General features: G+C 51.0%; 1 long non-coding RNA gene across 1 annotated transcript in view; it reads right to left on the bottom strand.

Moving 5' to 3' along the window:
• The window catches only part of LOC136587952 (uncharacterized), a 9,522-nt gene extending 1,198 nt beyond the window's left edge, over nt 1–8,324 (bottom strand). Inside the window, exons 1-2 of the long non-coding RNA XR_010787521.1 lie at nt 8,186–8,324; nt 7,454–7,624 (exon numbers count right to left, since the gene is read on the bottom strand). This is a non-coding gene — a long non-coding RNA (uncharacterized lncRNA). The remainder of the gene's footprint in view (nt 1–7,453; nt 7,625–8,185) is intronic.
• Nucleotides 8,325–9,145: the final 821 nt, after the last annotated feature.

The raw sequence follows: 9,145 nt of genomic DNA, 5'->3' as shown, positions 1-9,145 counted from the left end.
CCCTGCTGTGAGTGGCTGGGGCGATCAGATGTCACCCGAGTATAAAAGTCGGCCCCTCCCGTGGCTCGCCACACATGCCTTGTGAGTTAGCTGAGGGACAGTGGTATCGTGCTGGAGCTGCTGTAGGGAGAGCGTTAGGAGTTAGTGTAGGCTTCAAGAACCCCAACGGTCCTTCTCAGGGCCACATCTAATAGTGTGCAGTACTGTGTTAGCACTGTATTTTTTTTTTTTTTTCAAAATTGGATCTGCAGAGCATTGCGCCCTGCAATAGGGACAGAAGTGGTGGTTAGGCAGGGAGAGTGTTAGCAGTGAGTGTAGGCTTCAAGAACCCCAACGGTCCTTTCTAGGGCCACATCTATCCATGTGCAGTACTGTCCAGGCTGCTGTTAGCAGTGTTGCATTTTTTTTTTTTTTCTCAAAACCGGCTGTGCAGACCATTGCACCCAGCATTAATACTACAGGGATAGAATTGTGTAGGCAGGGCCAGAAGACATACATTATTCATTGAATAGACGCAGTGTGGCTTGTCCTTTGAAAAACAAGGGAAAAAATTGTATTTCGCCTGCCTCTGACAGTCCTCAGGGCTCTGGGTACGTGTGTGCTGCGTGCAGAACGTTAAAAAAAATCAGACGCAGCCAGCTACGTTCTACTGCAGGCTTGCGCCAATTTTTTTCCTGCATGGGAAATCCCTGATCTGCTGGAGCCAATAACTTTGCATCACTGCAGTTCTCTGACACATTTGCAGGGCCACAACACAGTTATTAAACTTAGTAGTATTCATTGAATACACGCAGTGTGGCTTGTCCTTTGAAAAACAAGGGAAAAAATTGTATTTCGCCTGCCTCTGACAGTCCTCAGGGCTCTGGGTACGTGTGTGCTGCGTGCAGAACGTTAAAAAAAATCAGACGCAGCCAGCTACGTTTTACTGCAGGCTTGCGCCAATTTTTTTCCTGCATGGGAAATCCCTGATCTGCTGGAGCCAATAACTTTGCATCACTGCAGTTCTCTGACACATTTGCAGGGCCACAACACAGTTATTAAACTTAGTAGTATTCATTGAATACACGCAGTGTGACTTGTCCTTTGAAAAACAAGGGAAAAAATTGTATTTTGGCTGCAGGCTTGCGCCACTTTCTTTCCTGCCTGAGAAATCAAATCACTGGTAATACACCATGCTGAGGGGTAGGGGTAGGCCTATAGAACGTGGACGCGGGCGAGGACGCGGAGGCCCAAGTCAGGGTGTGGGCACAGGCCGAGCCAGTGTGGTGGCCAGGGGTAGAGGCAGGGCCAGACCGAATAATCCACCAACTGTTTCCCAAAGCGCCCCCTCGCGCCATGCCACCCTGCACAGGTCAAGGTGCTCTACGGTGTGGCAGTTTTTCACAGAGACGCCTGACGACCGACGAACAGTGGTGTGCAACCTTTGTCGCGCCAAGATCAGCTGGGGAGGCACCACCGACAGCATGCGCAGGCATATGATGGCCAAGCACCCCACAAGGTGGGACGATGCCCGTTCACCGCCTCCGGTTTGCACCACTGCCTCTCCCCCTGTGCCCCAACCTGCCACTGAGATCCAACCCCCCTCTGAGGACACAGGCACTACCGTCTCCTGGCCTGCACCCACACCCTCACCTCCGCTGTCCTCGGCCCCATCCAGCAATGTCTCTCAGCGTAGTGTCCAGACGTCGCTAGCGCCACAGTTTGAGCGCAAGCGCAAGTACGACGCCACGCACCCGCACGCTCAAGCGTTAAACGTGCACATTGCAAAATTGATCAGCCTAGAGATGCTGCCGTATAGGCTTGTGGAAACGGAGGCTTTCAAAAGCATGATGGCGGCGGCGGCCCCGCGCTACTCAGTTCCCAGTCGCCACTACTTTTCCCGATGTGCCGTCCCAGGCCTGCACGACCACGTCTCCCGCAACATTGTACGCGCCCTCACCAACGCAGTTACTGCCAAGGTCCACTTAACAACAGACACGTGGACAAGCACAGGCGGGCAGGGCCACTATATCTCCCTGACGGCACATTGGGTGAATTTAGTGGAGGCTGGGACAGAGTCAGAGCCTGGGACCGCTCACGTCCTACCCACCCCCAGAATTGCGGGCCACAGCTTGGTGGTGGTATCTGCGGCGGTGTATGCTTCCTCCACTAAAGCACCTTCCTCCTCCTCCTCCTCCAACGCAACCTCTGTCTCGCAATCAAGATGTGTCAGCAGCACGTCGCCAGCAGTCGGTGTAACGCGGCGTGGCAGCACAGCGGTGGGCAAGCGTCAGCAGGCCGTGCTGAAACTACTCAGCTTAGGAGAGAAGAGGCACACGGCCCACGAACTGCTGCAGGGTCTGACAGAGCAGACCGACCGCTGGCTTGCGCCGCTGAGCCTCCAACCGGGCATGGTCGTGTGTGACAACGGCCGTAAGCTGGTGGCGGCTCTGCAGCTCGGCAGCCTCACGCACGTGCCATGCCTGGCCCATGTGTTTAATTTGGTGGTTCAGCGCTTTCTGAAAAGCTACCCCCACTTGTCATACCTGCTCGGAAAGGTGCGCCAGCTCTGCGCACATTTCCGCAAATCCCACACGCACGCTGCCACCCTGCAGACACTGCAACATCGGTTTAATCTGCCAGTGCACCGACTGCTGTGCGACGTGCCCACACAGTGGAACTCTACGCTCCACATGTTGGCCAGACTCTATGAGCAGCGTAGAGCTATAGTGGAATACCAACTCCAACTTGCGCGGCGCAGTGTGAGTCAGCCTCCTCAATTATTTACAGAAGAGTGGCCCTGGTTGGCAGCCATCTGCCAGGTCCTTGGAAAATTTGAGGAGTCTACCCAGGTGGTGAGCGGCGATGCTGCAATCATTAGCGTCACCATTCCTCTGCTATGCATCTTGAGAAGTTCCCTGCAAAGCATAAAGGCAGACGCTTTGCGCTCGGAAACAGAGGCGGGGGAAGACAGTATGTCGCTGGATAGTCAGAGCACCCTCCTGTCTATATCTCAGCACGTTCAGGAGGAGGAGGAGGAGCATGAGGAGGATGAGGAGGAGGGGGAAGAGACAGCTTGGCCCACTGCTGACGGTACCCATGCTGCTTGCCTGTCATCCTTTCAGCGTGTATGGGCTGAGGAGGAGGAAGAGGAGGAGGAGGAGGATCCTGAAAGTGATCTTCCTAGTGAAGACAGCCATGTGTTGCGTACAGGTACCCTGGCACACATGGCTGACTTCATGTTAGGATGCCTTTCTCGTGACCCTTGCGTTACACGCATTCTGGCCACTACGGATTACTGGGTGTACACACTGCTCGACCCACGGTATAAGGAGAGCCTTTGCACTCTCATTCCCGAAGAGGAAAGGGGTTCGAGAATGATGCAATACCACAGGGCGCTGGTGGACAAACTGATGGTAAACTTCCCATCCGACAGCGCTAGTGGCAGAAGGCGCAGTTCCGAGGGCCAGGTAGCAGGGGAGGCGCAGAGATCATGCAGCATGTACAGCGCAGCAGGGGAACATTCTCCAAGGCCTTTGCCAGCTTTATGGCTCCCCAGCAAGACTGTGTCACCGCTCCCCAGTCACGGCTGAGTCGGCGGGAGCACTGTAAAAGGATGGTGAGGGAGTACGTAGCCGATCGCACGACCGTCCTCCGTGACGCCTCTGCCCCCTACAACTACTGGGTGTCGAAGCTGGACACGTGGCCTGAACTCGCGCTGTATGCCCTGGAGGTGCTTGTCCTGCGGCTAGCGTCTTGTCAGAGAGTGTGTTTAGTGTGGCTGGGGGAATCATCACAGATAAGCGTACCCACCTGTCAACCGACAGTGCCGACAGGCTTACACTCATCAAGATGAACAAAGCCTGGATTTCCCCAGACTTCTCTTCTGCACCAGCGGACAGCAGCGATACCTAAACAATACGTAGGCTGCACCCGCGGATGGAAGCATCGTTCTCTCTCACCCTCCAAAACGGGGACATTTCTGCTTCATCAATCTGTGTATAATATTCCTCCTCCTCCTCCTGCTCCTCCTCCTGAAACCTCACGTAATCACGCCGAACGGGCAATTTTTCTTAGGGCCACAAGGCTCAGTCATATAATTTTTCTAAACAATTTTTATACGTTTCAATGCTCTTAAAAGCGTTGAAACTTTAACTTGAACCAATTTTTCGTTAAACTGGGCTGCCTCCAGGCCTAGTTACCACTTAAGCCACATTAACCAAAGCGATTAATAGGTTTCACCTGCCCTCTTGGTTGGGCATGGGCAATTTTTCTGAGGTACATTAGTACTGTTGGTACACCAATTTTTGTGGGCCCTCGCCTACAGTGTAATCCAATTAATTTTTTGCCCACCTGCATTACAGCTGACGTTACATCAGCTGTGTTGGGCACTGCAATGGGATATATTTATGTACCGCCGGTGGGTTCCAGGGAGCCACCCATGCCGTGGGTCCACACGGAGTTGTAACTACATGTGTCCACTTCTAAAGAGCCCCAGTCTGACTGGGGCATGCAGTGTGGGCCGAAGCCCAGTTGCATTAAACATGACATTACCTCAGCTGTGATGGGCAATGCAATGGGATATATTTATGTACCGCCGGTGGCTTCCTGGCACCCACCCATGCTGTGGGTCCACAGGGAGTTGTAACTGCATGTGTCCACTTGTAAAGAACCCCAGTCTGACTGGGGCATGCAGTGTGGGCCGAAGCCCACCTGCATTAAGCACGACATTACTACCTCAGCTGTGTTGGGCAATGCAATGGGATATTTTTGTGTATCGCCGGTGGGTTCCAGGGAGCCACCCATGCTGTAGGTGCACACGGAGTTTAACCTACATGTGTCCACTTGTAAAGAACCCCAGTCTGACTGGGGCATGCAGTGTGGGCCGAAGCCCACCTGCATTAAGCACGACATTACTACCTCAGCTGTGTTGGGCAATGCAATGGGATATTTCTATGTACCGCCGGTGGCTTCCTGGCACCCACCCATGCTGTGGGTCCACAGGGAATTATAAATGCATCTGTTTCCACTTGTAAAGAACCCCAGTCTGACTGGGGCATGCAGTGTGGGCCGAAGCCCACCTGTATTAAAGGGGTTGTCCCGCGGCAGCAAGTGGGTCTAAACACTTCTGTATGGCCATATTAATGCACTTTGTAATGTACATTGTGCATTAATTATGAGCCATACAGAAGTTATCAAAAGTTTTATACTTACCTGCTCCGTTGCTGGCGTCCTCGTCTCCATGGTGCCGACTAATTTTCGGCCTCCGATGGCCAAATTAGCCGCGCTTGCGCAGTCCGGGTCTTCTGCTGTCTTCAATGGGGCCGCTCGTGCAGAATGCCGGCTCCATGTAGCTCCGCCCCGTCACGTGCCGATTCCAGCCAATCAGGAGGCTGGAATCGGCAATGGACCGCACAGAAGAGCTGCGGTCCACGGAGGGAGCAGACCCCGGCGGCCATCTTCAGCAGGTGAGTATGAAGACGCCGGACCGCCGGGATTCAGGTAAGCACTCTCCGGTTTGTTTTTTTAACCCCTGCATCGGGGTTGTCTCGCGCCGAACGGGGGGGGGGGGGGGGGGGGGGGTTTAAAAAAAACAAAAAAACCGTTTCGGCGCGGGACAACCCCTTTAAGCACGACATTACTACCTCAGCTGTGTTGGGCAATGCAATGGGATATTTTTGTGGATCGCCGGTGGGTTCCAGGGAGCCACCCATGCTGTCGGTCGACAGGGACTTCACAATAGGGAGTTGTACCTGCCTGTGTCTATGAATTAAAAAGCCCGGTCTGACTGGGGCATGCAGAGACACCTTGACAGAATGAATAGTGTGTGGCACATAGGTTCCCCATTGCTATGCCCACGTGTGCAGCTCCTGATGGCGGTGGCACAGGATTCTATTTCTCATTGCTTCTGTACAGCATTGTGGGCTATCGCCCCGCCCCTTTTAAAGAGGGTCGCTGCCTAGCCGTGCCAACCCTCTGCAGTGTGTGCCTGCGGTTCCTCCTCATGGCAGACGCACTTCTAAATAGACATGAGGGTGGTGTGGCATGAGGGCAGCTGAAGGCTGCGCAGGGACACTTTGGTGTGCGCTGTGGGGGGGGGGGGGGGCGGTTGGGCAGCATGTAACCCAGGAGAAGTGGCAGTGGAGTGTCATGCAGGCAGTGATTGTGCTTTGTTGTAGCTAGTGTGGTGCTTAGCAAAGGTATGCCATGCTAATGAGGGCTTTTCAGAAGTAAAAGTTGTTGGGAGGGGGGGGGGGGCCACTCTTGCCGCTATTGTGGCTTAATAGTGGGACCTGTGAACTTGAGATGCAGCCCAACATGTAGCCCCTCGCCTGCCCTATCCGTTGCTGTGTCGTTCCCATCACTTTCTTGAATTGCCCAGATTTTCACACAAGGAAACCTTAGCGAGCATCGTCGAAATACAAAAATGCTCGGGTCGCCCATTGACTTCAATGGGGTTCGTTACTCGAAACGAACCCTCGAGCATCGCGAAAAGTTCGTCAGGAGTAACGAGCACCCGAGCATTTTGGTGCTCGCTCATCTCTAGTGTATATATATATATGTGTATATATATATGTGTGTATATGTGTATATATATATATATATATATATATATATATATATATATATATATATATATATATGTGTGTATATATATATGTGTATATATATATATTAGGGATGAGCGAGCATACTCGGAAAAGCACTACTCGCTCGAGTAATTTGCTTTATTCGAGTATCGCTGTGCTCGTCCCTGAAGATTCGGGGACCGCTGCGGCTGACAGGTGAGTCGCAGCGGGGAGCAGGGGAGAGCGGGCGGGAGAGAGGGAGAGAAAGATCTCCCCTCTGTTCCTCCCCGCTATCCCCTGCAGCTCCCCGCTCCGTGCCGGCACCCGAATCTTCAGGGACGAGCACAGCGATACTCGGATAAAGCAAATTACTCGAGCAAATAGTGCTTTTCCGAGTACGCTCGCTCATATGTGTATACATCATATGTGTATACATATATATATATGTATGTGTATATATATATGTATATATGTATGTATATATATATATGTATATATATGTATGTATATATATATGTATAAATATATGTATATATATATATATGTATGTATGTGTGTATATATATATGTATGTGTATGTATATATATGTATGTGTGTATATATATATATGTATGTATGTATATATGTATATATATGTATGTATATGTATATATGTATGTATATATATTTGTGTGTATGTATGTACATGTATGTATGTATATATGTATATATATGTATGTATATATGTATATATGTATGTATATATATGTGTGTGTATGTATGTACATGTATGTATGTATATATACATACGTATGTATATATACATACGTATATACATACATACATATATATAGTAATATATATACATATATGCACATATGAGCAGATGTAAGCAATGAAAGATTTGTCAGATGCAGCAGTTTACCTCGCTGAGTGATGTCAGGTGGTGTCCGAGCGAAGTGAAATTCCTCTCCACACGAGTCGTCCTCTCCAAAAGGTGGGCCAATGTGAAATCAGCACCTAAAACGACAATCTCCGGTCCCGAACGTTGTACAAAACGCAGCCACATGTCAGGTTCCTCTCCACAACAGTCGTCCTGTGGAAAACGGAGAGCAATTTAGCACATGGAAGCGAAAACATTAAAATGTGCACATATGAGGAGATGCAAGCGAAAACCTGCAAATTTGTGCAAAATATGCACATATGAGCAGATGCAAGTGAAAACCTGCAAAGATGTGCATATGTGCAGATGCAAGCAAAAACCTGCAAATATGCGCATATGAGCAGATGCAAGCGAAAACATGCAAATATGCGCATATGAGCAGATGCAAGCAAAAACATGCAAATATGCGCAAAATATGCACATATGAGCAGATGCAAGCGGAAACCTGCAAATATGCGCAAAATATGCACATATGAGCAGATGCAAGCGAAAACCTGCAAATATGCGCAAAATATGCACATATGAGCAGATGCAAGCGAAAACCTGCAAATATGCCCCAAATATGCACATATGAGCAGATGCAAGCGAAAACCTGCAAATATGCGCAAAATATGCACATATGAGCAGATGCAAGCAAAAACCTGCTAATATGCGCAAATATGCACGTATGAGCAGATGAACGTGATGAAAATTTTGGCAGATGCAGCAGCTTACCTCGCCGAGTTATGTCAGCTGGTGTCCGAGCGAAGCGAAATTTTTCTCAAAACGCGTCCAAACGTCAGGATCCTCTCCACACGTAAGTTTGCAAAAAGGCGCACAAATCTCAGGTGGCCGCATCTCCACATGTAGCGCACGAATCTGCAAAAAAAGTCAGGTTGCGTCAGGTGGCGTCGCGCAAATCTCAGGTGACGTACTCACCACACGTAGCGCACGAATCTCAGGTGACGGCGTCTCCACACGTAGCGCACAGCACACAAATCTCAGGTGACGGCGTCTCCACACGTAGCACACAGCGCACAAATCTCAGGTGACGGCGTCTCCACACGTAGCGCACAGCGCACAAATCTCAGGTGGCCGCGTCTCCACCACAGCGCACAGCACACAAATCTCAGGTGGCCGCGTCTCCACACGTAGCGCACAGCGCACAAATCTCAGGTGGCCGCGTCTCCACCACAGCGCACAAATCTCAGGTGGCCGCGTCTACACACGTAGAGCACAGCGCACAACTCTGTGGTGACGGCGTCTCCACACGTAGCGCACAGCACACAAATCTCAGGTGGGTACTCACCACAAGTAGCGCACAGCGCACAAATCTCAGGTGACCGCGTCTCCACACGTAGTGCATAGCACACAAATCTCAGGTGGCCTCGTCTCCACATGTAGCGCACAGCGCACAAATCTCAGGTGGGTACTCACAACACGTAGCGCACAAATCTCAGGTGGGTACTCACCACACGTAGCGCACAGCGCACAAATCTCAGGTGGGTACTCACCACACGTAGCGCACAGCGCACAAATCTCAGGTGGCCGCGTCACCACACGTAGCGCATAGCACACAAATCTCAGGTGGCCTCGTCTCCACATGTAGCGCACAGCGCACAAATCTCAGGTGGGTACTCACCACACGTAGCGCACAAATCTCAGGTGGCCGCGTCACCACATGTAGCGCACAGC

The sequence above is a fragment of the Eleutherodactylus coqui genome, chromosome 13 (genome assembly GCF_035609145.1).
Source record: "Eleutherodactylus coqui strain aEleCoq1 chromosome 13, aEleCoq1.hap1, whole genome shotgun sequence".
Taxonomy (NCBI): Eukaryota; Metazoa; Chordata; class Amphibia; order Anura; family Eleutherodactylidae; genus Eleutherodactylus; species Eleutherodactylus coqui.
This window is presented reverse-complemented; position numbering and strand designations above follow the sequence as displayed.